The following is a 26876-nucleotide window of genomic DNA, read 5'->3' as shown; positions in this document are numbered from 1 at the left end:
GAGCCGATTCCCCTTCACACCTTTGAACATGTGACAGCTTTAGCAAACTTGCGACGTCCGGCTTTGGAAAGCTCGGAGCCCCCGCCGGTGGTTGCTTCCCCACGGCCGTGGGCTGCCGCTCTTGCAGACGCAGTCTTGGAATCAGCGTGTGGAGACGGGGCGTTTTTGCGAACCCCTAGCAGTAGCTGGGACCCTGGTTTGTCCCTCGGGGGGTGGGGCAGGTCCCCGCCTGGACTCATGGGCCGTCCCCGCAGGGCGCAGCCCTGGGACCTCTGCTCAGGGGTTGAGCTCTGCCGGCTGCCCTGCAGCAGTTGTCACTAGAGCAGAGCTGTGCCGTGACACTCAGGACAGTGCGGAGCCCTCGCTGGGTGCTTGGGTCGGGGACAGAAGTTTCACAGTGTCTCCTTTGCTGCTATAGGTGCCACCGCTCCTGACCAGAAAGCCGCAGACCCTGTGCACCGGACCCGGCGGAGGAAGGACGGGAGCGCCGGGCAGCGAGGCCTCAGACCCCTGCGTCCCTGTGGCAGGTAGGCGTGCCCGGGGCACGGCCCTCACGCTGGTGCCTGCCCATCCTTGGGAGCTTTCCGATGCCCCAGGTGGATGTTGTAAATATTTTTTCCAGTTTCATATTTTTTTTCTGTGGAGGAAAACTGCCTAACGGTCTCACGATGCCATTGCTGGAAATGCTTTACCTTAGAAATTACCTGGGTAGGTTTTTAGGGAGGTTACTGGGGGGTGAGTATGCAGACTGGGTTGGCGATGGTGAGCACCTGACGGTGGGGTCGAGTTCGGAGCCTGAGGGGCATGCGGGCGGCGGAGGGGGTGGCGGGAGCGGAGGGGCCCGTGGCTGAGCTTCTAGGACAAGTTGTTGGAAACTGAGGTGACGGCAGGAGAAGCGACGAGGAGACCGGGCAGCCCACGCGTGACCTACAACGGGACAGACCGTGCGGGTGGCGGGCAGAGAGGGGAGCTCGGTGGGGAGGTTAGACAAAGCAGGGAGAGGACCCGCGCAGGGAAGTACCGTGTGGAGGTCACGCGCGCGCTGCCTGGACAGGACCCCTGAGGCTCAGCGGCTGGCGTGCTGGTTTCGGCAGCGACAGCGGAGGGGTGTCTTCCTGGGGCGCACGCCTCACTCCTGGTGCGTGGCAGTCTGTGTCGCTGAGAATGGGGCGCCCCCACTGCCCTGAGACAGGAGGGGTGAGGCTGTTCCCTCAGCCGCTGCCGTGACTGCATACAAGCCACGCTCAATGCGCACGACGGTGGGAAAAGGGAGAGTGTGCGTGGCCCGACGGGGGCTGCTGCTCTGGACCCGCCGACCCACTGCCTTCGTGAGGCAGAAAACGGCATCGCTCCCGGGCTGACGCGGGCGATGACGCGTGAACTTGATGCTGGAGGGCGGGGAGAGGGGGAGTGACTGGGGCTGTGACCCTGCTGTTTGCCACCAGCAGCCCGGCTGGGACAGCTACGTCACCAAACTGCCAGTCTTGTTCTCATGGTTTCTCTGACGTGTGCCCAGGAAACCCCGTCTCGGAATAAGCTGGCGAGGTCGCCTTATTGCGAGGAGCTTTAAGACGTACGCGACCAAAGCTTGAGATTTACTTAAACGCGCTTGGCCATGTCAGGGCGCCTCCTTGCGCTAAGAACCTTCCTCCACCGAGGAGGGGCACTGTCATCACGTCACAGCCTCAGCCACGTGGACCTGCAGGCGGCCACACAGCCACCGGGCGGGGGCCCTTGAGCGACAGGACTTGAAGGTCTTCCCTGCTCAGAAGTACCTTCCACATCCTATACTGTCGGGGGCGCCCGGTGGAGGCGGGCTGGGGGGGCCGAGGGGGAAACTGGGACAGCCGTAATAGCATAATCAGTAACATGGACTTAAAAGGAGTTTCCTTCCCCGTCTGTGGGCTCTGCCGCCCAGAGTCCTGCCCTTAGAACGGCGGCCCCAAGGTTAAGGGGTTACATTTCCAGGGTTCATTGGTTAAGACTCTCAGCACTTCCCGGAAATGATGATGAATCTCGCGCCTGGCAGTGGATCAGGATTCGTTCGTTTGGTCCCTCTTTGTCCTTGGGCAGCACATTGCATCAGAGGCAGGGGGGAGAGGACACCCGCGGCCCGTGTCCCCTGCAGAGCGTCCACCGCTGGTCGGCTCGTCCTGCGCTCCTTCCCGCCCTCAGCCCTCGTACCCTGGCCGGCTCACTCCCCTTGTAGTCAGAGTTGCTGCCGATGAAAAGGCAGAAGCCCATTCAAACTCGCTCACGTTCACGTGGGGAGAGCGTTGATTTTAAGGGCTGGGGAGCTCGCGGGAGGCAAAGACAGGAAGTGAAAGGAAGGACAGTTGGGTCTCCTGGAGGCTGCACGTGGGGATGAAATGCTGGGGGGCAGCGACCGCTGTCGTTGTCAGTCTGGGCTGTGTCCCTGCGTCGGCAGGTGGGCCTCCTCTAGCCAGCCAGCCCGGCCCGGCCTGCAGCCCTGCGGCTCCCCTGCCCACCCTCCCGCCCAGGAGGACTGGACAAGCCGACGACCGAGCTGCTACGCTGGTTCATTGCCAGGTGGCGTTTGGGGGAGAGGCCACGCTCACGCTGGCAGGGGTCTGTGTGCCGAATGCTAGAAACATTTTTAAAAGAGAGAGAGTGTGTAACGGGTGACAGGACTGCCGATGAGGCCGGAGAGCGTCCCTGGGTGAGGAAGGTGAGGGTCTCGGGCAGCTGCGGGTGCGAGGCCGACCTGCACGTTAGCCGGCCTTCCGTCAGGGCGGCACAGCGCGTCAGCAACACGCACGGCAGAGGCAGGGGCGAGCCTGAACCCACGGGCGCTGCCGCTCGGTGTGGGGGCCCGGTCTCGGTCCTTACGGAGCGTCACGGGTCTCGCCGGCTCTGAGCAGGACGCGCTGCTGCTCCCGCTGACGGGCCGCTGGGCCGGGGTGCGGGGGGCCGTCAGGGCCGCATGCGGGTGGGAGAGAGGAGAGCGCGCCTCTGCCCCCGCCGCGTGGAGAAGTCTGCCTTCCCGAAGCCTGGTGAACGGTGCGTGGGAAGAGCGGCCGGGCGAAGGCGACCGTGTGGTAGCCGACGACAAGGGACGGCCAGAGACAGGTGGGTTTGGGACCTGAGCTTTCGCCATTTCCGGTTCTCTCTTCAGCTCCAGGCGTCATCGCCTCCCCCCCCCCCCTGCCCCCCGGGCTGTGCTCAGTGGGAAGTCCTGGGTGTGGTCTGCACCCTGGGGTGGGTCACTGAAGAGGGAGACCCGTGACTCTAACGCTGAGAGGGAGCGTGAGGGCTGCCGCGAGGCCCCTCCGTCCTGCAGACGGGCAGTCGGAGCTGAGAAGGATAAACGGAGAACTTGGTCATGGATCTAACCCCCGCCCCGTTTTCAGCGGCTGGTCAGGGCCTGAAGGATCAGCGCTGTGGGGGCGCGGCCCTTGGGACGCACCCGCGGCAGAATTGCCATCGGTGCCACCAGGCCCCGGGCGGCTGGGCCGGAAGAGAAAGTCCAGGCGCCTGTGCTGCAGGTGACGCCTGAAAAAAGGGTTTGTGACACCTACAACGTGCTGATCGCCTTGGATGGCAGACGGCAAAAGAAATCAGCTGCCTGGACGTTCCTGAGCTGATCAGATGGGAAGAGATAAAGGAGGCCACGCCCTTCCCGCGCCCCGAGTCCGACGCGGGGACAGCGACGTGGAGAGCCTGTCGGACGGGCGAGCTTTGTGCCAGCTCACGGCTGGCAGGGCCCGAAGGCACGGCACCTGGTCTGCACTGGCGTCTGCCTTTCGTGGGCCCTTCCACGGAGGGGACATCCGTCCTCAGCTCACTCATTCCTGGCAAGGCAGGTGACCCACCCCCTGACACCTGCTTCCCTCACCCTGGGTGCGAGCTGGCAGGTTCTGCGCAGTCCTTTTTTGGGGGAAGGGGTTAGGCATTCATGGCCCCTCTGCAGGACGCCAGACGGTGACGTACTCCCTAAGACCGGACCAGGAAGACCTCTTCAGTCAAACTTTTCTCACAGGGTTGTTCCTTCTCCTGTTTTAAAGCTGCGGTTAGGAAAGCAGGCAGGACGTGCAGCCGACTGTAGTGGGCACACGCGTGTGCGGGGGACGCGGCGCAGCCAGGGGCAGAGGCTCTTATGGTGGGGGTCTTACTGGGCGTAAGGAAAAGGGGTATCGAATCCAGTGCGCTGCTGTTTGCGCGTTCATTTCCCTGACAGAACGGCAGGGTTCCTGGAAACATGGTTCCCTTGGGGCGCTGGTCCCCCAGCTCGGGAAGGCGGAGACCCCGCGGGCTCTGACCTGCAGAGGCAGAGCAGCCGCGAGGGCCGGTTCTGCTTAACTGGACACGGCTGGTTGGACTCAGGGAGAGGAGACAGAACCAGGGACCGTGGCGTCAGGTGCCGGGTCCAGAGCAAAGAAGGCCGGGAGCCACAGAAATACAGAGCGTGGCGGGCGGTCCCGGGGGAGCAGCGGCAGAGGGGAAAGGTCATAGGTTTTGAGTCCGACACGGGCAGCTGGGGCCCTGGGGAGCAGCATGAGGCCAAATCTGACCCGATAGTCATGATGCTTTGCTCTCTTTATTGATTGAGATTTAAAAAAAGAAAATTATTACCTTGGAAAAGATACCTTTCCAGAGGCCAAAAACCAGCCATTTCCTCCGAGGGCCTAATGCATTATCACCATTAGCTTCCAAGCGACAGAGAGCAAACTCACATCGATTCCTGGTATCGATTCACGAAAACGAAAGCCGTCCGAGCCACCTGGAATTTTAGACGCTTCCAGACGACCCCGACCCCAGGGGAACGTGTTCTTTCTGCAGTGCAGTCTTCCCAACGGGGCGTCAGGACAAAATGCCAGTTTCTGCTCCGGCCACACGAGAAGGCAGCGCGTTGATTCGCCTAGAAGTTTCCTTGAGCACGTGACTAGGGTGCGTGTCTTACCGGCAGCGCACAGGCGCGAGCCCGCGTCACGGGGGCCGGCTCCCCTTTCCCAGGGAACCCCTTCAAAACCAGCCGACCGTTGGCAAAAACGTACACGCGCCTGTTGGCCGCGTGAGGGGGGACGGGGCGGCGGCGCCCGTGAGCACAACTGGGTCCAGTTTATCCGCCACGGGGCCCCTCGCGGCTCTGCTGCAACTGTGGCAAGAAGCTGAAAATGGCCACCGAGGGCTGTCACGCTGCGGGGAGGGGCCTTTGTACTGAAATCACAGGCTGGCTCAGAACGGGGAGGGTGAATTGTGGGAAGAGGGTCACTAGCAACGGGTTAGGTCTCGGAATTTTGGGGAAACACTCCGCTCCCTTTTGAAAAGCCCTTAACCACGCGTGTGGGGACGCTGGGGGCTGAGCAGGCTGTTCTGGGTTTGGCTCTGTGTGTACTGTGATCTGATCAGCGGCCAGCACCCCTCATAGCAACACTTCTTTATCTCGTGACGAGGACATCTAAGATCTCCTCCGTTGGCAACGTGCAAACAGACACGGCAGCATTGTTACCTGTGGTTTTAGGAGGACTTTCTGTGCAAAGGGAAAGGGAAGTCTCCTGCCAACTCGCGCTGCCTGGGACAGTGTTTCCAAAGGAGGGGCAGGCTGCTAAGACACGTGGAAAGGAGGCAGCACAGGTGCGTGCGGGAGCCGCGTGCCCGGGGCCCGTGCGTCCGCCTGCCACGCAGGCTGCCGTCCACGCGCAGGGACTCCCGGGGCGGGCTCGTCACCCGGGGGGAGGCTGGCAGCCAACTCTGCAGCCGTGCCCAGCAAGCACCCACCTGCTCCAGGGGCGTCTTTCTAAAGCGAGTTCAGCTCACCTCTCCTCCTCTTCGTTTTCCTTTGCTTAATTGCAGGTGATGATTCAAAAAAAGGCTTCACCTGTTTTCGCCCGGCTTTCATCTTTTGCAGACAAAGCAGGCTGGGGCTTGGGCCTTGATCTGGGCATGCTTGGGGCCGCGTATGAAAGGGGCTGGGTCGCCCTCCGGCTTTTAAGGGTTTTTTGGGGGGGTTAAATTGATGAGCATGTATAATAAATTGAAGCTTTGTTGTTTGGCAGATTTTCTTGTATTTGTTATTCTTTTATCAGTGGAGAGTCTCGGGGGAGGGCGTCAGCCCCCGTCCTCGTCTCAGATTTGCCAGGAGATTTGTAATTGACTGAGAAGGGGCTTTGCTATTACAGATATTTTGGTGTGTTTCTGTTTCTCAAACAATGAGCCCCGACCTGAGAACCCGAATGCCCACACACCCAGGGCTCTGTCACAGCAGAGTGTGCGGGCCCAGGGGACGGCAGTCCTGTCTTCCAGGCCTCTGCAGAGTGGTCAGACCGGGCGTGGACGCCTCTGTCCTGGGCACCCTCCTGGCCCAGGGGCTGGGGCGCCTGGCCAGACCCTCTCTACTGGATAAGGTGTGTTCGCTTCGTCCAGGCTGCAGTTTTTTTTGTTTCTTTAGACAGTTTCATTTTGTCCGAAGCAGTGGGCATGGGTGTTACCAGGACTGCTGCCCTTTGGGGCGCTGCCCACCAGGAAGGCAAAGCAGACCAGCACCTAACTGTTCAGTCTGCCAGGGGCCGGCCTCGGAGCCTGGTCTGCACGGGGGCACCGGGCCTCCGACCGGGAGCTGCTGTGCCCTCTGTGCGGAGGGGCCGTTGGGAGGAAGCTATTGGATGTGCCCTGGTGTCTCTGACATGGCAGAGTGCCAAACAGTGTGTGCATGCGTGTGCGCATGTGTGTGCATGCGTGTGCATGCGTGTGCTGACACAGTCCTTGTGGGGTGCCAGCTCCGCGGCGTGGGGAGAGGTCCCAGCACACTCAGGGGCGGCACGGGGACTTGTTTCCGGTTGTCCCCACTCCCCGGGGTCCAGGCGATGGCACTCTGCCTGTTCCCGTGGCCACGCTGGACGCCCGCGCCCAGTTCTGTGGAAGGAGCGCAGGACGCCGCCCTCGCCCGCAGACCCCTGCCTGTCCCGCCGGCGGCCGCGGTTCAGCCGCGTCGCGCCTCGGAAATAACACGAGAAAGCCACGCCGTTTCACCCCATCAGACTTACGACGTCTGGACACTTCCCAAGGCGCAGGCGTTAGTCACACGGAAACCCAGGCTGGCTCGTCCGTCCAGCGGAGCCTTCCTGTCAGAAACGTCAAACCTTACCCGTGTCAGTGCCAGCCGGCGGCCCCTCCACACCGAGTGCCCAGAGCCCGGGCTTTGCGCGGGGGGCCGAGTGGGGCGGGGATGCGCCTCCAGGATGCATCTTCCTTTCCGTTTTACAGCTTTGCCCAATTGCGTGGAGAACCGTGGACTCAGCTGAGCTCGGAATAAGGAGGTGTCAGTCACTGCGCGCGTCCAGAGCTCGGTTTGCGTCAGAGACGTGGGCAGCGTCCCTCCCCCAGGGGACTCTTCGCGGGGTGGGCAGCGCTCCCTCCCCCAGGGGACCCTTCGCGGGGTGACCGTGACATCGGACCCGGGCCCTGGCCTGTTCTGCAGTCGGTGGCCGGGACAGCTCCCTGTGACAGGAGGCTGGGCTGCGGAAGCAGACGCACGCGTGAAGTAAAAAGGGCTCCCTTTGTCCCCAGTGCGTGCGTGGCCCGCGCGTCAGACTGGCCTCGCTGGGTCCGGGTGGGTACGGCGCTGTCTCCCCGGCCCCAGGAGCTGCAGCTTCCGGCGCCATTTCTGCCTGTCTGTTTCGGCCCCCAAGCCTTCCTGCTGGAGCAGCTATTTGAGTAATTAACAGAACGACGGGAGTTCGCCTGTCCGTGTTCTGTGACGGTCCCGTCGTGCTGCTGGGACCCCGTGGCCCGGGGTGCTGAGCGGGTGTGAGGCGGGGACTCTGCTGGGGGCGGCACTTACGACACCGTTGCTTTTGGTTCTCCGCCCACAGACCACGGTCCTTGGGAGGTGCCTCCTGGGCTCCGAGCAGAAACCCCGGCCCCCAACACCCCCTGCGCCCTACCATAGGGGCGCAGCGCACGAGAAAGTCAGACAGGCACCCACTCGCTCATGGGTGGCCTGACTCCCGGTGAACGTGGAAGCTCACGTGTTCAGTGTCACGCGACACGACGCGCTGCCTCGCGGGGAGGAGGCAGACGGGCCAGGAGACGCCGCTGGGGCCTCGGAAGGGAAGGACGCCGCCCCCTCTGTCTGTCACAGCCCGGCCCCGCCGCGGTCTCCCGCGCGCCCTCGCCTGGTTGACGCATGATTCTGCCACGAGAGGGTGTTTTGGGACGCAGGCGTGTGCACATTTCTCTCCCTGGATGGAGACAGCTGTGCGAGGTGTTCTCCTCGCGCCTGCAAACGCGGCAAAGCACCCGCGCGAGCCAACGGGTGGCCAACGGCAGGGCCCTCGGGCCGCGGGGGGCGTTTCTGTCCCCGAGCAGTTGGTGGGATATCTGGGGAACTGCCCTTGCTTCTCTGTTGAAAAACCCGCGCTTCAAAGGAGGCCGCCTTGGAGGGTGTGGCTGAGAATGGCTGGAATCCACTCGCTTCCAATCGTGTGACTGAGCGTCACACTTGCCTGGGCACGGATGTTCGGGGTTTGCAGTGGGCTCACCTGGGGCCGTGTTCGTCCGCGGGCCGTAAATAAGTACATCCATGCATGTTTGCACACACACAGAGTCAGCATTTGTCTGGGATGCACATGCGGTCCCCGGCTTGTAGTAACTTGGTTGGGATCGTTCAACGTGCTGACGTGCGAGGGCAGGGCTCGCCTCCTCGGAAGCTTACGGGTTTGTACGGTCATTGTCTTCTTCCTGGGAAGTATCTTAATCCCCGTGACGTCAGCTCTGAAGTACGCCGCCTCTGCTCATTCCTTTGACTTGAACGTCACGGAGGTGGCTGGGAGCCTGCCGTGACCCAGGCACCCTCCCGGACGGCAGGGCAGAGCAGTGGGCTGACGCTCTCCTGGGGCTCAGCCTGGCAGGGAGCGCGGGGCGGAGGGCGACGCCTGCCCGTGGCCAGAGGAGCCCCCATGGACTCAGGGCCTATGAGTGGAGACCTCAGTGCCGTGACTGAGCGAACCTTGGGGACCGCTGAGGAAAAGGACATCCTAGAAGGAGCGGGAAGCCCAGAGACCTTGAGAAGTGTGGTAGACGAGCTCAGAAGCCCTGCGTCGTGCCCCTGCGGTGTATGTTATCTGCGCAGATGTATTTATAATTAACCCGGTTTTCAAGTACAAACACCATTGCTCGACGCCCCAGCCTGCGAGCGTCCGAGGGCTCAGACGGCGGCCTGACGCCCTCTTGGTCTTCCGCGACCTTCAGCCCGAGGACAAGAGCCGCACAGCCCCCCGTGAACGTGACGGGCCCGGGGTGACCGTGCTAGTATTAACATTAGTGGTCACGTGGTGGGTGTGCGGTGGGTGGAGAACGTTCTCCAGGGAACACAGTTCAGCTGTCTCAGCCCTTCTTGCTCAGTGGCCTTTTCGTTAGGACTTGTGCTGTGTCCTCCAGCTCCGGGGCGTCACTGAGCCTGTCCCGGGAGCGGCCCGGTGCCGGCGTCAGGTGCAGCTTCTCCTGGCTGACCCGCGGGGATGCTGTGGTGAAGTGGGATCCGATGGGCCCGTGCGGCTTCCTCACGTGGTGCAGAGGTGCCCGGCGAGCGTCCTGGGAGCTGACTTCGAGTCCAGCGTCGTTTCCAGCAACGGTGCGCTTGCCTTCTGGAGGACTACGCCCTGAAAACCAAGTGCGGGAGAAGCGCTCCCGGGCCCGGGGAGCTGGGCCTAGAGGGGACCTAAGCAGGCCCCTCCCGTGGACCTCCCAGCCCTCGTTTATGCAGGAGCGGCCTGGGAGCCTGCAGATGGCCCTCGGTGTCGTTCTGTGATGCCACGTGAGAGAACGTTCCAGAGCAGGCAGCGCCAAGGCCGCCAGGTGGAAGGGTTCTTGGATGATGCGTGAACGCCGAGAAGGCCGTTCCATTGCGCTCCTGCAGGCTTGGTTCCTGCACATGCGTCTGCCCATCATGGTGGGCGGTGAATGACGGGTGGGCCCAGCGGAGCTAGAGATGCCCCCCGGCGAGGATGGGCTGGGCTGTCCCTGAGCCTGAAGGAAGCGTGGGGGGCGGGGTCGCCAGGAGAGGGGCAGGCGTGGTAGAGCGAGGAGGTCGCTGTGGGCTTGGGTTGACTGCCCTCAGCACAGCCCCGGGCCGGGGGCCTGGACGCGGGGCTTGTTTGGGAGGAACCCAACACGCCTCACGAGGACGGAGGCCCCCAAGCAGACAAACTGCATCATTTGTGGGAACCAGAGCAAAATGAAGATGCAGAACCCCTTGTTCAGAGTGACTAGAAAACTCCAGACAACCAGGTGGAGCACGGGGCCAGGAGTGGGGACCCATCCGCATGGGGGCCCGTGTGAATGAGGACCCAGATGGCACGCAGGGCGGAGCTGGCCCTGCCGATGGGGCCATGCTCAGCTGCGGCGTCACTCAGGGTGGGCGCCCTGGGAGGGGCACTTAGCCACAGCTCGTCTGCTCGCTGGCTGAGGTTGTCATCAGGCCCCTGATGGCCGTGCGTGGCTGGCCTGCCCCGAGCCTGTGGCTGGCACGCTCCAGGGCTGAGGGGCGTCCTCACAAGGTTTCTTCATTTCTAAAGATTTAGAAAAAGTCTTTTTTTTGGAGACAACGGTGTGATTGGTGTATGATAAGTATGTTTGTGTGAAGGATGGAAAAGTTACGCATCCGAAGTTGCTGCTTTTAAACAGCCCGTAACCCTGATACAGGAAAGCGCACTTGTTCCCTTCAGTGGGAGTCTGCAGCCCTTTGCCGCACCTAGCAAGGCGGCACGCTGTCTGAAGTAATTCTGCACATGGACACGCACAGAGGGTGTTACAGCCTGGAAACGAGATTCTCTTCTCATTAACCTTGGCCAGAGTCGGAGTTTCCCAGCCGGCTGCTCAAATTTGGTAAGGACGTTAAAACGGGACCAAGAAAAAGGAGTGATACCCCGGCCTGTGACCTAACGCCAGGCGGGGCTGGCCACGGCACGAGATGGCGGGGCCCCTGCTGGCGCCCGTCCCTTAGCGCAGAGGGTGGCCGGCTTCTCCCACAGCCCACAGCCGCCGACGCTCTCTCAGGTCACTGGGCATCTGTCCCTTGCAAATGTCGCCCTCGTGCCCAGGGTCCCAAGCCACGGGTGGCACCTGGGCCTGCCTGTTGGGAGAGACCCGCCGTGGGCCTTCTCTCTCTCTCATCGCTTTCTGTTCAGTTCCTGCCTCTCGTTGCGAAACATCAGTGGCTTCAGCCGACAGGGAAAAAAACCCGTCAAGGATCTCTCAAGACATTTTGTAGAATTTATGTGGCCACCATCAGCCTTTGACTCAGGCAGAAATTGTTAATTGGGAAATCTGGATGATCTTAATATTGATTTAAGCTCTTAAATGGTCTTTTAGATGTTTTATCCTAATGCCGCCGCGAGAATCAGGAGGGCAAAAATGATTTTCTAATTTATCAAATGCCTGCATTAAATGGTGGAAACCAAAGCTGAGATCTAGCCCCTCTCATATCTAACCTGTCCTTTAACGTGTGCGCGTCCGGGGAAGACAGATTGGGCGCTTTTCCTGCCGAGGGCCAGCCTGCGCTTACACTTCTGGAGACGCATCAAGAAGGCCTTGATTTAGCAAGAACTTCGGGCCAAGAATGTCATCTCCCTTGAAATCTTGCCCAGACTCCGATCGCCCGTGTTGGTGGTTTGCCTCTGGCACCGAGGTGGATGACATCACACGCCCCTGTTAAAATAAGTAAATGTCCTCACGCTGCGGTGCATCTTCTCGTCCTCTGCTGCTTGATGTCACGCAGCAAGGACACTCGGGCTGTGCCGTGCAGGGGGCGGCGTTGGGTAACTTCAAGGCAGAGCCACTAGGCGCCGGCTGGCTCGGTACGGAACTTGGCCTCCCCATCAGGGCCGGTGCGCGAGGGAGGCCCCTTTGCCATGCCAGTGGGGTGATCGCCGTGGTCCCCGGCACGGCCCAGGGGCTCTCAGTCTCCACACACGGCCCCGGGGCCCCTGCGGAAGGCTCGCCTGAGACTCTGCGGCAGGGCCATGCCAGCCGCTCCACTGTCACCTGCTGTCACCCCCGCGAGCGACAGACGAGGCCGGGCGACCCGACGCACGTCCGTCGGACCCTCAGAGGAGAACGTAATTACGCTCCAGCGCGGCGCCCGCGAGGCCAAGAAAGCAGCCACCATGTGCAGCTCGGCTTCACGTTTCCGGTCCCACTTCCATCGGTGGCTTCGCTCGGGCGCCCGCACGGCTCAGGACCGGCGAAGCGCTGCCTTCTCGGGAGCCGGTGTGTTTACTTCAGATAAGGGTGGTGTCACGCTCTGGGGGTGCTGCCAGGAAGTCTGTCTGTCTGTCCGTCCACCCATCAGCCATCACTCATGCATCCGTCACCCACCCATCGTCCGTCCGTCCGTCCGTCAGCATCCATCCTGCGGGTGCGGATCCATGGTGAGGACCTTTGCACCTCCTGTCAGTGTCCTTGATGCCCGTCTCCTCGGCATTGGTTGGTTGGGGACCTACTGTGTCTAGACCGCTGTCAGCAGTGGGAACTTCTGTTCGGACACGCCCGCGCGGGAGAGAGGTCCCGCCAGAGCTCAGCGTTGGAGGTCGGTCACGGCGGAACACGCTCACACGCCTCGTGACACTGTGTTTGGATTTTAGGCGAGGCCTCTGCGTGTTCAGTCTAAACCCGTGAGTGTCGTTGGGAATCCTGAGCACGGACGTGAGCCGGAAGGATCTCTGCCCGTCTCCCGTGTCGGCCGCCTGCTCTAAGGGAGGCCAGTTGCATGCACCCTGGGGTCCCGCTGGGCTTAGTTAACCACGTGAAACCGGATAAACCGAGCGGCCCCTCAGTGCCTGCTAAGCGGGTTTCTGAATTAAACCCCAGACGCCACTGGCTGTGAGCCTCCGGGAGCCTGTGACCGCGTGGACCTCGACTGCGGCTCGGTGGCGCCCACAGACACGTGAAGGATCGGCAGGCGCGCCAGTCACTTCCCCTGGCACGAGACTCACCGGGTCCCTGCAGGCCGCACGGGGCAGCCCCGGCCTCAGCAGCCCGCAGCCTGGTCACCGAGATGAAGGCTCCCTATGGAGAAGCCAGGGCGCCTCCTGCAAGCGCAGGGTGCCTTCCTTGTCGCTGGGTGGGGCCTCGCCGCGGCGGAGGTGAGGCCGGAGTGGTGAGCAGAGGTGGAAAGGTGTGCGTAGTTTTGGGCGCAGTGAGGGGGTGCGTGGGTCCTCGCTGCCGTCCGTCCGGCCCAGCTGCGCCCGCTGCCCCTTCGGGCCCCAGCCCAGCCCGGCCCTGAGCCTCCGCCCCTCTCTGAGCCTGCGCATGGCACCCACATTTCCATCCCTGGTGCTCCCCCTTCACAGTATTTGTGAGCATTTTCTCTTCAGGTGCAGAGATACTTTCTTGTACCTAAGAACAGGGCCTTACGATGTTTCATAAATGCTTATTACAGAAAACCCCTTACCGTTCGGAGCATCACAGTACTTAAGTAGCACCCATTCTTGGTAGAAAATGCAGGTAAGCAAATAAGAGAAAATAAAGTCCACCCGTAACCCATCATCAAGAGACGAATACGTGAACATCTGGGTGTACAGTCAGTCTAAACAGCCTTCCAGGCGTCTGTCACCAATGTACTGGAACACGCATGTGGGATGCACATGCCACACACAGCCACACACAACACGTTTATAAACTCCAAGTTCCTGTTCTGTAAATTCGCTGAACGATACGTTATTAGCAAACTTCTATGTTAACATGTATTTTCTACAACATTGTAGAGTTTGTTTCTTTTGATTATAAATATGTTTGAAGATGTAGACGTTTTAAGAAGGAAATTAAGAATATTTATTTTTTAATCATTCAGACATAATTTTTAATGTTGAAATGGTATTTATTTCCCCTCAGGACTAGATCATAATTTAGCCCAACCATGACCCGGTGCTGTATACCAAAGCGGTTTTTATTGTTTTCTATTTAAATTAACGCAGAGACAAGTAGCCTCCTGGTGGAACCTTTGCGCACACCCTAAATTATTTCCTGGAAGGAAAGCCTTAGAGGTGAAATTGCAGCGTTAGAGAATATGTCCAACTGAAATGCTTATTTTGAAAAATTTCAAATTTTCTTTATCAAATTTCCCATCAGAATCACTTGCCAATGATTTCTGCAATAGTGTAAAGATTCTTAAAGAATCCTATTTACTTTTGCATTCCTGTAAATTACAGAGACCACAAACCCGTGTGCCCAGGTTTTCACGTTGTTGGCATTGGTATTATTTTAATAATCACACCCGGCCTCACGTCCGGTAAACGGGACCCGTCTTTCTCCGTGGCGTCTTTTTCCGCTTTATCCGTTTTTCCAGAATTGTGTCTGTTATTCCTCTTCCCAGGGAACCCCAGTTTAGCTCTGTTGCTGGTCCGCAGACTTCTGGAGAGAGCCCGTGAGTTTGGGAGCAGGGGCCCCGGGCGGCCAGGAAACCTGCAGGGCCCGCTGGGCTGTCGCTCGGGGCAGAGAGGGCGCTTCCGTGCTCAGCCGTCCGGGGGCAGCGGGGACACATTGCAGATACTCCTGGCACACGCGTGCGCCCACCTGACCAGGACGCTGCACTGGTCACGAAAGGACCGAAACACGAGGTTTGCTCAGGGGGGCAAGCGCTGGGGGCGGTAAACCCCGGGAACGTCTTCATTCAAGAGGTGACTTAGTCTGGAAACGCGAGCAGGTTATTTAAAATTTCCGGTGATCAGTGTATGGGAGATGTGTACTTAAGTAGTGAGGGGTGTGGGGAGCATTGAGTCTGTCTTTAAATTTTTTTTCTTATTTATTGATCTGAGAGAGAGAGAGAGAGAGGGCTCTGCTGTCCCACCCACCTGTGTGTCACGGGCCGGCTCTTGCCTGGGCCCTGAGTGGGGGTCAGCCCTGCGGCCCTGGCGTAGCGGGACGGACGGCGCTCCAACCCACGGAGCGGCCTGGCCAGGGCCGCGCTCATCTTTTGAGGCCAAGGCTGCGGTTGACGATGCCTTTCTCGTAACCCGTCCTTGGGGCTCCAGCGGGTCATCTGTGTGCTTCACGCGGCATTTCCCTTATCTTCCCTGTGAGTGCAGTTGAAGCCCCGCCTCCTTCCTCTGCTGGTCCCGTCCCAGCCCCGATGCTGCCCTGCGGTGTGACCCTCGGAACCGGGGGCCGCGTCGGGCCTGGGCATGCGCACACACCACTGAAGGTCGTGCGGCCCGTGAGCCACGCTGAGCCTAACTTTTATTTTCAAAGGCTCCTATTATTACTGAATTCTCTAAGTCAGGAAGTTTTGGGACTTCCGAATAAATGACAGCGAGAGATGTTGATTTACAGGCTCTCAGAGGGACAAGTTGTCCCGGGGGCCTTGACCCGCTAGGGACACCTCCCGGCTGCGAGGACCCTGTGTCTCTCGTGTGATATTCCCCCCAGCTTCTCCCGCAGCTTGTTACACGCCTACTTAAGAGAGTGCAGTCACGTTTGTTGGCAACTCACGTGTCCAAACTGAGGGAATGTTGGCTGTTACTCTGGGTTCTGGTTTCCCTTTGGAGCAGCTCTGTGCTGGCAACGCTCAGAAACACACACACTCACACACACACACACACACGTACACACACGCACATGTTACTGCACCGTTGAAAAGGCGCGGTATTTCACCACATGCTTCAGTGGCTTCAGCACTTCGGGCACCCAGTCTCTCTCCGCCTCTCCCTCCCTCCCTCTGTTTTCTCTACGCAGACCAGCTATTATGCCTGTACTTGCCCAAGACTCATTTAAAACACTATCAGTAATGGCTCGGCATCATTACTCAGTCCTGGGCGATGTTGCTAAATCTTTGCTTCAAGGAAAATGTTAACTGATGCTACCATGCTAATGATACAGGCCTGCCTCTTAAAAATAATTATAGATCAATAAATTACGGGGTGAATTATAAAATAATTATAATATAATTGACTCTAGTGTTCCCTTAAATATCAATATAATAGTTGATTTGAATCGTAAGACCTTGTTTTTTCCCTTTTTCATAAGGACTGAGCAGCGGGAACAGGGGGCCAGCGCGGCCTGCCGCTTGGGCGGGTGCCCACCCCTCGCTGTGTGGGTGCTTGTCTGCTGCACCCCGTTCCCAGGCCCTGTGCTCTGCAGAAGTGGCTGGAGGCTGTTGCTCCGTTTCAGCGCTCTGGCCCCCGCTCTGGCCCCGGTTCTGAGCTCTCGGTGCCGCCTTCAGAACGGGGAGGCCCCCAGGCAGCAGCGCGGGGAGCAGTCCCAGGACACGGGGCCTGCGGACGGCACCCGAGGGCCGCGCTTCCCAGGCTCGCCATGCAGAGCGGGCGTCGGTGCTGCGCTCACTTGCTGAGTGACGCTCCCATGTGCGGACGGACCCCGGACCCCGCCTGGCCCAGGCGGTCCGGGCGGGGACGTGGGGGTGACTCTGCCCTGGGCTACGTGCAGACGCTGCTGTGGACGCAGTCACGGAGTCGCCGTCCAAACCGCTGCCAAGGGGCGTCTTGCAGCTCGCTGGAGGGGTGCCACCCTGCAGCGTGGCGTCGTGAGTGAGCACGGAGCCCGCAGGACACCCCCTCTCGCTTCTGCTTCTCCCCGAATGCGCGGCTCTGCGGTGGGGCGCAGGAGGCCGCGTTTATGGGAGGCTGACCACGGCGCCCCAGGCCAGCGTTGGGGACGGTCTGGGGCCCCCGAGGGCTGCTGGATTCCGTCTCAGCCCCTTTCTGCCCCTCGTGTGTCTGACGGCCACGCAAGGGACGCTGTGCACTGGGCTCCTCCCCGCTGGGGGGCCGCGGGACCCAGGGACACGCCCGCCGGCTCCCCCTCCCTCCTCCCGCTCACACTCGTTCCTCACTGACTCGTCACCGCCCACTCGAGGGCCCGGTGAAGCCCTGGGTCGCAGGCGGGCCCTGGCCCTGGCCGTGCCGTCGGGTGCAGAACGGAGCGGCTGCGGGACCGGGGAGGCTCCTGGGAGGGGCCGGCACGGGCCCAGCTTCCCTGCATGAGGAGGCAGTTTTCCGGTGCCGTAAGGGGACGGGTCTTCCGGGAGGACAGGGGGGTTCGCAGGGCCACAAAGCTGTGGGACAGGGAGGACCGGGTCACACCCAAGGCCATCGAGTTCATTTTCCACTAAGGTGGTTGCCTGGAAAGGGGGTGAGCAGGGCCTGGGATGCCCCCCCGTCGGTGTACGCAGCCCGCAGACAGGCCTGCTCTCGGGCGCCTGCGGCGCGTTCCGTGTGCGCCTTTTCTCTGACACGCCTCGCGTGCACTCCCCCCCGCCCCCGTGCCGGCCCTGCAGGGGGTCTGCTCCACTCCCTCAGGGGCGAGACAGCCAGGCTTGGGGTCAGGGCAGGCAGCGTGGACCGGGGACGCTCAGAGCCGTGTGGATGTCAGACGTGGCGGTTCTTCCCAACATGGCACTGCCCACCCACCGTGCGTGCGAACGGGACAAAGACCGTGGTGAGCACGCAGCGTGGCTGGTTGGGCCCGTGGGACGCGGCTGCTGCCGGGCTTCAGGCTCGGATGGCAGAGCCGCTTCATCGCTGCGGCGCGCGCGGGCTGAGTGGCAGGTGCGTCTGGGTTTAAATCGCGGCTCCGTGTGTTCGAGACGAGCGGTTGTGCCTCCGTGCCTCCATTTCCCCGTCTTCCCAGTGAAAGGGCCACAGGGCCTGCCTCCCAGGGTCCCGTATCAGCCCCAAGGGACGCGTCCAGGAGGAAGCAGCCAGCAGTCAAGGTCACTGTCGGTGGGCCCCATGCGACCTTCAGGGTGTGAATCTACAGGCGAGCTCCGAGGCTGACGGAGCACGTCCTCCAGGTAGAAAGCGACATAATCAGGAAAAGGAGGGGACCCGGGAGCAGCCCCTGGGTGAGTGGCGTGGAGCGGCGGCTGCACACGCTCAGGGGAGCGGGGCGGGCGCGCCGTGGAGGCCCCGCGGGCTGTGGTGGAAGCGGGGGGCTCGAGCAGGAGCCGGAGCCTTCGTGGTGAGAGGAGGGACAGAGGTTCTGGGAAGGCAGGGTGTGAGGAGCCAGGAGGCTGAGCTGGTGTGTTTGGAAGCCGCCGCGTGGGCGTGTGTGGAGGCCGTGGGGTGCGTAGGGGAGGAAGGGGACTGAGGGGGGGGGCATCACCCATCAGTTTCCCGGGGGAGGGACGTCAGGAAGAAATTACAAGTGAGGCCGGAACAAGCCACGAAACCACGTGTGTCCCCATGAGCAGGAGCCATGCCGTCCCTCGCAGGGGGCTCCCGCCCGGGCCGAGCCCTGCGTGACCAGGGCCGCAGCAGCACCCGCGCTCTGCTCCGTGAGTGCGCTCACGCGTGGGAGGAGCCCCCGGGCCAGTGCCGGGCTCGCAGGGCCGAGTGTCTGTCCTTCTCAGACGAGACCGTGGCTGGCGTCACCGCGCGTGGTCCCGGCCCGTTTGCAGACCGCGTCTGTTTCTAGCAGCCCGTGGGGGTGCACCCCTTCAGCTGATGAAGAACACCCCTCCCGCCACCCCCAACGCCGGCCGACGGAACCGCCTTCCTCTGGGCAGGCACCAGGTGGCGCCATGCCTCAGGGCCGCACACGGGGATTCTTCTCTTAAGCCCGGGTTTGGGAGCCTCGGACGCGGGGCTCAGGCTCGCTAGGTTTCGCTTCGTGCTTCATGCCGTGGACGGGAGACGCGAGGACTGTACTGGACCTCTGTTCTCCAGCCGACTCTCCCTGCCCGACCCTGGTTCCCAAGGGCGGCGGGGAGGGGCGTCCCGCGGGCCCGGCCGGGTGCCTGTGCTCCCGCCGCTCCTGCCGTTCTGTTCTCTCCCTTCCCCTGGGAGAGCAGCTTATACTAAAGTGTTAGTGACTGACTTCGCTGGAGGGAGCAGTTCGGGCACCCCGGGTTGGAGATGGGTGCCCATCTTTCCTCTGCCCTTGCCTGTCTTCTTTTTATCTGGGCAGATAATAAAAGCAAATGTCATTCTGTCTGGTAAGGACACCTGGCTCCAGGCAAGTTCGGTTCTCTTTGTTTTCAGGAGAGGGTCGGAACTAAGACCGGCCCTCGGGAGCTTCCCACGAACAAGGCGTGTTCCGGGAGCGCTGATGTGAGGTCTGAGGGCCGGCGTGAACAGTGGAGCCGGAAGAGGCGTCGGCCGCCCCGCCGCGCGGTAATTGATGCATTTGAACCTTCAAACACTGTTTACGGTGGGGGCTAATGCCGAGTAATGCGTGCCGCCGAGGCTTCAAACGCGCCGGGGGAGCGCCGCGCTGAAATTACAGCTTCTGCTGCCCATTCTTTCAGGTTATCCTTTATTTTCATACAAATATTCCTCCCACTGAACATATATTTTGAGATTAGGTTGCTTTTTATTTCCCAGGGAGGCATATTTCTCATGCCTCCGATCTCAGAATGGCGCTGGCGGAAGGTGATTCTGGGTCACAGCACAGCTGTGACGGGGAAGAGGTGTCGGAGCCAGGGAGTCCTGTCCTCCGAGCCGCCCCTCGTTCAGAGAACACGTCCTGAGCACCTACTGTGTGCTGGCCATGGGGCTGCAGTGGCCAGGAAGTAGGAAGGAGGTGGGTTCCCTCATGAGATGCTGACCGCCTGGGGCAGGAGCGCAGGGCCAAGGGCCGGCTGCTTCCGAGGTGCTTTGCGAGGGGTGTCGCTGGACGTGATGGTCTTTCGGAAATCGAGGAGTCGGGTGGGGAGCGCACGTATGATGTCTCCATGGGTCTCTCTCCTGAAGAAGATTGGCCAGGAGTACGCGGATAGACACCCCCTTGGCAGCTCCTCTGATTCTCTTTATTTTTCCCGTCTCAACGCTGGGCACCGTGGACGCCGGAAGTGTTTCTGGGACACCCTGCACCCCGTCTGCCCGTCCCCCAGTCAGTTAAGGGCAGGGTTACAAGAAACCGTTTGTTCACCCGTAGGCAACCCCTGGGATTAGGGGTCAAGGAAAGCCAAAGCGGATGCGGGGGGCTGGGTTTGCCCCGGGGAGAGTTAGGTGCGCGCTCTGTGTACCAGCTGTGTGCTCGTGGGAACTTCTGCCTCGGCCTGGGCCCTGCTCCCGGGTCAGTGGGACGAAGGCCGGCGTGTCTCCTAGTGGGAGAGGGAAGGCCGTTCTTCGTTACACTGTGTGGCGTCTTTTGACCCAGCCACCGTTCCACGAGCACCGAGGAAGTGAGCTCTGTGTGCTCGGGGCCAGGTCGGGCCCCTAAAGGGTCTCACTGTGTGGGGCAGCCGACCGCCCGCGGCCACGGGCACCCCCGAGTCCCCTGCTTTCAGCTGCAAAGGCCAGATGCGCGGAGACCCGGGAGCAGTGCCCGGTGCAGAGCGGGAGCTGCGTCAGCGTTAGTTTCCTTCGTCATGAGCGGCTCCCAGGCTGGGGACGGGGACAAAGACAGGTTCTACCTGTCGGCGTGGGGGTGGCTCCTGGCATGGGCCCGTGTCAGGCGCCCGCTCCTTCTCTGCCTCGTCGTCTGTCTCAGGCCTGCAGGACACGGGGGTGGTTTGGAAAGCCCCTGACACAGGGGCCCAGGGCCGGTCCTGGCACCCGGGCAGGAGGTGACCGGTGGCAGCCAGAGAGGGCCGGCTCTGCCTCTGGGGAGTGTGCAGCCGAGGGAGGGAGGGGGGCAGCGGCCCAGGCGGCCACGGGGGGTGTGCTCGTCTCCTGCTCACGGTGCTCTGGGCCAGCGTCCGCCCAGGGTTGCAGGGCAGACGCAGGCTCCCTCCTGGCTTCAGGGCCCCCTCGCTCCCTGCCCCCGCTGCCCTGCTCTGTCGCTGACCGTGGGGCTCAGCCGTCCAGAGTGAAGCAAGGGGAAGGGCCGTCTGGACTGGTTTCTGGTTCCGGCACACGGTCCCAGGACCCTCAGGAGGACACGGATTGTGGACTCGGATTTGGGAGTCTCGGGGCCCTGTTCACTGACCAGAAACTGGAGAGGACAGGATAAAAGAGCAGGGGGGTCTTCTCCCCAGAAGGCCCCCTCCCCGTTAGGAGGGCGAGACCAGGGCAGGGCCGTGTGAGGTGGAGCTCGGCCGGAGGGGCCGTGGGATTTCAGGGAAGGACCTTGGAGGGCATTGTGGGGCGTGGGCGCTGGGTGGGCGCGGGGAGGCCGGTGGCCCGCCTGGGGCTGCCTTTCATCACGTGACTGATCCATCTGTCAAGTCACGGGCGAGGAAGTGGCTTCTGTGTTGGGTCCCGTCCGCGGTGTGTGGGAGGCGTCCCCTCTGCCGAGGGCCCTGGTGCCTCCTCTTGCAGACGCCCCCACCGAAGGCCGAGGCAGCATCTCTGACGTGCCCCTCAGGCCCTGCAGGTTTGCACCGTCGCTGCCTTGCGCCCAGTCCTTCCAGGGAACGGTGGGGTACAGTGGCCCCCCGTCTCGGGGACCACTCTCGGTGGGGCGGCCGCCGCAGAACGGCTCCGTCCTCCTCAGAAAGACGCACCTTCAGGGACAGTGCTCCCCCTGGGCCCCCCGCAGACCGGACAGGGCGGCCGTCCTGCCGCTTGTTGCTGAGCTCCGCAGCCCTTCTGTCCTGCCATCAACGCCCGCCTCTCCCCGCTCGGCCACTTCAAGAATTCCGAGCATTCCAGGCAGGGAAACCCACTTCAACTCTTAAGCTACAAACCACAAAGACACACAAAAGCCGCCCTCAGAACTGAGAGAGGGAAGGTATTTGCCAGACGCCCCCTCTCTCCGCTCCGGCTGCCGAGTAGGCCGCGTTAATCACTCGCTTACGGTAGGAACTGAGGGATCAGTCGGCGTCACCTCTTGTCTTGTAGACAAGACAACCGCAGTTCATTTGTCATAACAGAATTCCATTACGGGAGAACCTGCAGAATTTTTTTGTTGTTTTATATGGGGATTTAGTCCCTATAATGAGCCTCGTTATGAATGGGCTTAGGTAACGTGACATCGGACAAGCTTTTGTCTCGGAGGCGGCAGGGGTAATAACACGCAGTCACTCCTGAGTTATGTCGTGGACCGAAGCAGATTTCTACCATTAATTGGATCTAGGCCCTCTGACCTGTTCACAGGAAGCAAACTAAAGGTGTAATAATTTTTATAAAGATGAGCTTTCTGTACTTCCAGTAATTTTTTTAAAACACTGAAATAATTTCTGGACACACACACACACACACAAAAAAAAAAGAAAGAAAAGAAAAGAGCCCTGACTTGACAGCTCTTGAGACAGAGCCCGGATGTTTAAGGGCGTCACATTCTTTCTGTCCCTCCCGTCGCTGCTGGCCCCTGCCCCTCCGGTGAAGGTCGCTGGGCGAGTAAACTCAACGGTGAGCACTGTTCAGGGACAGAAGTGTCACCGAATCGCACTCATATTTCTGCCCACGTGGTTTTCCTTCTGAGGGCAAACCCCGTGTCTGAGATTTGCAGCACTCTGAAACTAGAACGTTAAAAACAGGCTACAACCCAACAGCTCCTGACTGGCTTGCGGGGGACGGTGGCCTGGGTGAAGGGGGGCATGTCCCACGCTGGTCTGAGCCCGCTTACGGTCGTCGGCTTGAATTTTGCCTGTTGGCATGGCCTCTGCTCCACATAGCGGTTGGGCCGTTAATATTCCTACTAGCTCTGCCCAACAGTGCGGTTGCTTCAAGGTTTTTGTTTAAAATCATTTTCTAACCAGCGTCTGCATGTCGTGGACGGAGGTCCGCCAGAGCAGTAGCTGGGCTCTCACCTTCACGTGGTGCAGAGGCGGGGCCCGCTTTCCTGCGTTTAAAAGTAGAGCCAACGGCTCAGACGCTGGTAAGCAGTGCTTAGTAAGTACTGGGGGGAGGTCTCACACTGAGGGGCACGCGGAGGAACAGAAGGATGGGCTTCGCTGCTACGTCTGCTGCTCTCTTCTCCTGTCGACGGTGCCGGAGGCTCCCAGGCCTCCCGCCTCCTCAGGAAGTCCAGGGGGAGCAGATGTGCGAAGGTCCCCACGCCACAGTCCGCCCTGGACGGCGGGGGCTGCCTGGCACACAGATCGGACCGTTGTTTGGCTGTCTTTCGGTCCTCGTGCACGTCCATGAAATAACCAAATGATTTGATCTTCGTGTGTGAAATCGTTGCCTGGAGACGGTAGCTGAGACCCTCCTGTTTCCGGTTCTTGCCGGGACAGTGGGAGCCCCGCGCCTGGCTGTGCTGCTAATAATCTGCAGAAAGCCCGTGTCTCTAGCGTATGTTTATATACATGCATCTTATGAAACGACTGCGAGTCCCAGATGCGTCTTCATGTCTGCCCGACTTGCGCGGCCATGGAAGGATAACAGAGGACACGTGTAGAGTATTTTGTAAGAAGACTTGAGATGAGCATTCTTCGTGCTTCTGCGGAGCCGTCGGGGGCGGCGAGGCCGACCAGACGCCGCGGGCCCCGCTGAACGCTGTATCCGCAGTCAGGACGTGTGATCTTTGAGGGACGTTATTAACGACGTGACAGAAGCCTTGGAACCCACCCATCTCAAGGGGAAGCTTGAGCCAAAGCGTCATACGGACGCGGTCGTGGTCCCCGCACAGCTCTGGGGGTGTATCAGGCTCGCGGACGCTGCTCCCACAGGGTCCGCTTTCTGAGCCTTTCTGGCTGGAGCTTGATGGTGCGAGCGTACCGCACAGCACACGCGTTTCCTCGTTCAGCGGCGTCATCGCAGCACGGGCTGTGCTGCTGGGTCATCAGAAGGTCCACCTGGTGCCACGGCTCGTTCCTACCGCTCCGCTGACGGAGGTGGCCGGCTGGGGACAAGCGCCCGAGTGTGAGCCCGGCAGGAAGGACCCGGCAGCGGCCCTGGCCCACGTACTCGGACGGGAGGGAGGCCCCCAGGGCAGACTGCTCGTTCTAGGAATCCTGGAATGTGGGTGCTCACGCCTCCCAGGTGCCTTGGTTTGGGGGGGTACAGATGAGGGACACCCCATGTACACAGAAGAGACTTCCCCCAGACGCGCAGAAAGCCGTGACCCACATTGCGGGTGCAGTGACAGGCAGGGGACGGGGGGCCGTGACTGGGGAGCAGACGCAGCCGCTGTCTTTCTTCCTGTCCTGCACGTGGCCCCGGGCCTGGGCCAGCTGTCCCTCTGTGCTCTTACGGTCAGACCAGGCTGGTGACAGGAGCCACGCTGCTCCTGAGTGACCAGAGGGAGGTGCTCTTCACAGCGGCCTGGGAGGGCGGGTCTGTGATTTCTCCCAGGTAGGACACCGGAGCTGCTCCCGAGCGCGCGGCTCTCCGCGGGTCACGGTCCTTCATGGGGGGGCCGCCTCAGTCTCTCTGGCTGAGTTTGTCCCGGTTGCCGGCACGCCTCCGAGTTAGCAGCTGGTGTTTTTACTCCACACCACCTTAGAGCAAAGCCCGAGAAAGCAAAATTCTGGCTTCCCCGCGTCCCCTCACTTTGTGGAATAGAAACCCCCAGACGCGTCTCATTTCTGCGCCAGAAAGCCCTTCTGTGTGTCGCGCAGCACGTGGCGCTCCCTGGAGCGAGGCCGCCTGCCCCTGCTGTCTCTGCCGCACGGCACTGGCGTGATGTCTGCGGGGGTCTGTCCGGGGCCGTCCCGTGTAACGGTGGCCTCGTGACCCAGCTGGAGATGTGGTGGTTCTTTTATGTTTTTTAAAAATTAATTATTTTTTTAAGAAGATTACGTCATTTTTTATTTTATTTGTCTGTTTTTAGAGAGGGGGAAAGGAGAAAGAGAGGGAGAGAACCATCACTGTGTGGTTGCCTCTCACGCGCCCCCAACTGGGGACCTGACGTGCAACTGAGTCATGTGCCCTGACTGGGAATCGAACCAGCAACACTCGGCTCGCAGGCCGGCGCTCAGTCCACTGAGCCACAGCTGCCGGGGCGATGTTGTGGTTCTGACTTCCAGAATGGCTGCATGGGGTTGGCCAGAAAGTTCATTGTTCGTTTTTTTCTGTTGATGGACATTCGCTCTGGTACCACTTAGTTGTCTTTGACTTGCAGTTTTGTTAGATCGTATTGTGACAGCTGTCCTATCAGCGTGCGTTTAAAAGACATCAAAACTGATGAGTTTTTGTGGAGCCATTTAAGTATTGAAGATGGAAAAAATATACATTTTCGGCGTATTATGCTTTATTACTTCAAGAAAGGTAAAAATGCAACTGAGGGGCAAAAAAAGATCGGTGCCGTGTACGGAGAAGGCGCTGTGACGATCGAACGCGTCAGAAGTGGTCTGTGGAGTTTCAGGCTGGAGATTTCTCGCTGGACGGTGCTCCTCGGTCGGGTAGACCCGCTGACGTTAATAGGGATCCAACTGAGACAATAATCGAGAACAATCCACGCTCTACCACACGGGAGACAGCCGACACACTCAAACTATCCACATTGATCAAGTTACTGGTGAAGATGAAAAATGTGTGTTTTATTTTATGGACAAAACAGAACGGACTTCTTGGCCAGCCTGTGACTGTCCCCCCGTCTCTGCACCTCGGCCCTTCGTTTCCTTTCCCCTCTCCCGGTTCCCAGCACCTGGCTCCCAGCCGGGCTTGCCCAGGAGCGCTCCGCCCCCGGTGACTTCTGTCTCACCATCTCCACACCCAGCTGGCAGCCGTTGGTAACTGGATTATTTATACCTCGAGCCCGGACGCGACGCCTGCCAGTCCTGGGGCCCTTTTGTACCGGAGGCTGATCTGCTGACGCCTGTGGGGTCGGGTGTGTGGGGCTGCGGTGGGGCCGGCCCAGGCTGGTGTCCGTCCGTGGCGGGAGCCCTCCTGTAGCCGGAGCAGCATCCATTGTCCCAGCGAGCCGCGCCACGGCCGTGCTGCATCCTGGCTCAGCCCATTAGGTCAGCCCAAGCTGCACCGTTCTTGCCCGCCCACGTCACCGTCCCCGCTGCCCACGTCACCTGAGCCCTGGGCCTGGACTCAGCGGTAGAAGCGCCCGCCTGGTGACCCAGCCGGTTAGCAGTCAGCACGAGTTTCTTGCCAACGCCTCTGGTCTCCTGGAAATCCTAGACACGAACAGTAACCTGCACGGATCAGGTTGCAAGCCAGACGCCACTTCTGAGAGGGAAGAGAGTTCTCAAAGTTTTATTTAGCAACCTCCTTTCACAAAGCCATTTTTTCCCTAAGTGAGAAACAAAACGGGAGTTCTGGCTCCACGTTAACCCCAAGCAAACAGGCGTGAGCGCGGCGGCTGGTGGCAGCTGTGGCCGGAGAGAGACCCGGCCCCGAGCCAACGGGGTGCCCGCGGGGGTGGTGGTGGGATCTGCATGGGATCCTGCACCTCTGCCCCCAGGCGCGGGCAGCGCCTTCCCGGGAGCCCACGCACCATCGGAGATGCAGCGGCAATCTGTCCTTGCTGCCGTCGGCTTTGAACGTGGCATCTCAGATTTCCCTCCTGGACACCGGCTTTGAACTTCAGGTCCTCATACCTGAACTGTCTCTGCACCAATTTGCCCAGACAGCTGCCCAAGGGCCTCCCGCATGGCAGCCGCTCACCTGCCTGAACCCCGCCCGGCCCTCCCCTGCCCCAGCTCCACGAGGTGCTTGGCAGCTGATGGCCACTCCTGGTGGGAGCAAAGGCTCCTCCGCAGCAGGGCCTGTCCAGGCCGTTCTCCGACCACCAGGGCTCCCCAAAGGCACAAAGTGGCGCGGGCGGCTTTCGGTCCTTTCTGCTCACCGTGCACAGGGCCCCTGTCTTCTGTCGCCATTGGGAGCACGCGGGCACGTCCTGTGGGATGTCATCCGGAGTCCTCTTTGTTCCCAGACACAGAGTCCTCCCTTTTGTAGCCCCAGCACCAGGGCCTCGCTCCACGGACCCACGGCTAAGGGTCGGGTCCCGTGGGCAGCCCTGCTTCAGCCGAGGAGAGGAGACCGGGGCCTTGAGAGGCTCAGAGCCCCACCAGGGTCTCAGCTGATGCCCACTCGCGCCTGCGGTCACGGTCTCTGCTCGCCCCTGCCCCCTCACCCACCGCTGCCCTGTAAGCCTGGCTCCCAGACCCCCCCCCCCCC

At 60.9% G+C, this 26876-nt stretch overlaps 1 long non-coding RNA gene across 1 annotated transcript in view; it reads left to right on the top strand.

Annotated features, from left to right (window-relative positions):
- The first annotated feature begins 422 nt into the window (after positions 1-422).
- LOC150002391 (uncharacterized) overlaps positions 423-26876 on the top strand; it is a 167424-nt gene continuing 140970 nt past the window's right edge. Inside the window, exon 1 of the long non-coding RNA XR_016512983.1 lies at positions 423-527. This is a non-coding gene — a long non-coding RNA (uncharacterized LOC150002391). The remainder of the gene's footprint in view (positions 528-26876) is intronic.

This window comes from Furipterus horrens, unplaced genomic scaffold (genome assembly GCF_987537825.1).
Source record: "Furipterus horrens unplaced genomic scaffold, mFurHor1.1.pri manual_scaffold_9, whole genome shotgun sequence".
Lineage (NCBI taxonomy): Eukaryota > Metazoa > Chordata > Mammalia > Chiroptera > Furipteridae > Furipterus > Furipterus horrens.
This window is presented reverse-complemented; position numbering and strand designations above follow the sequence as displayed.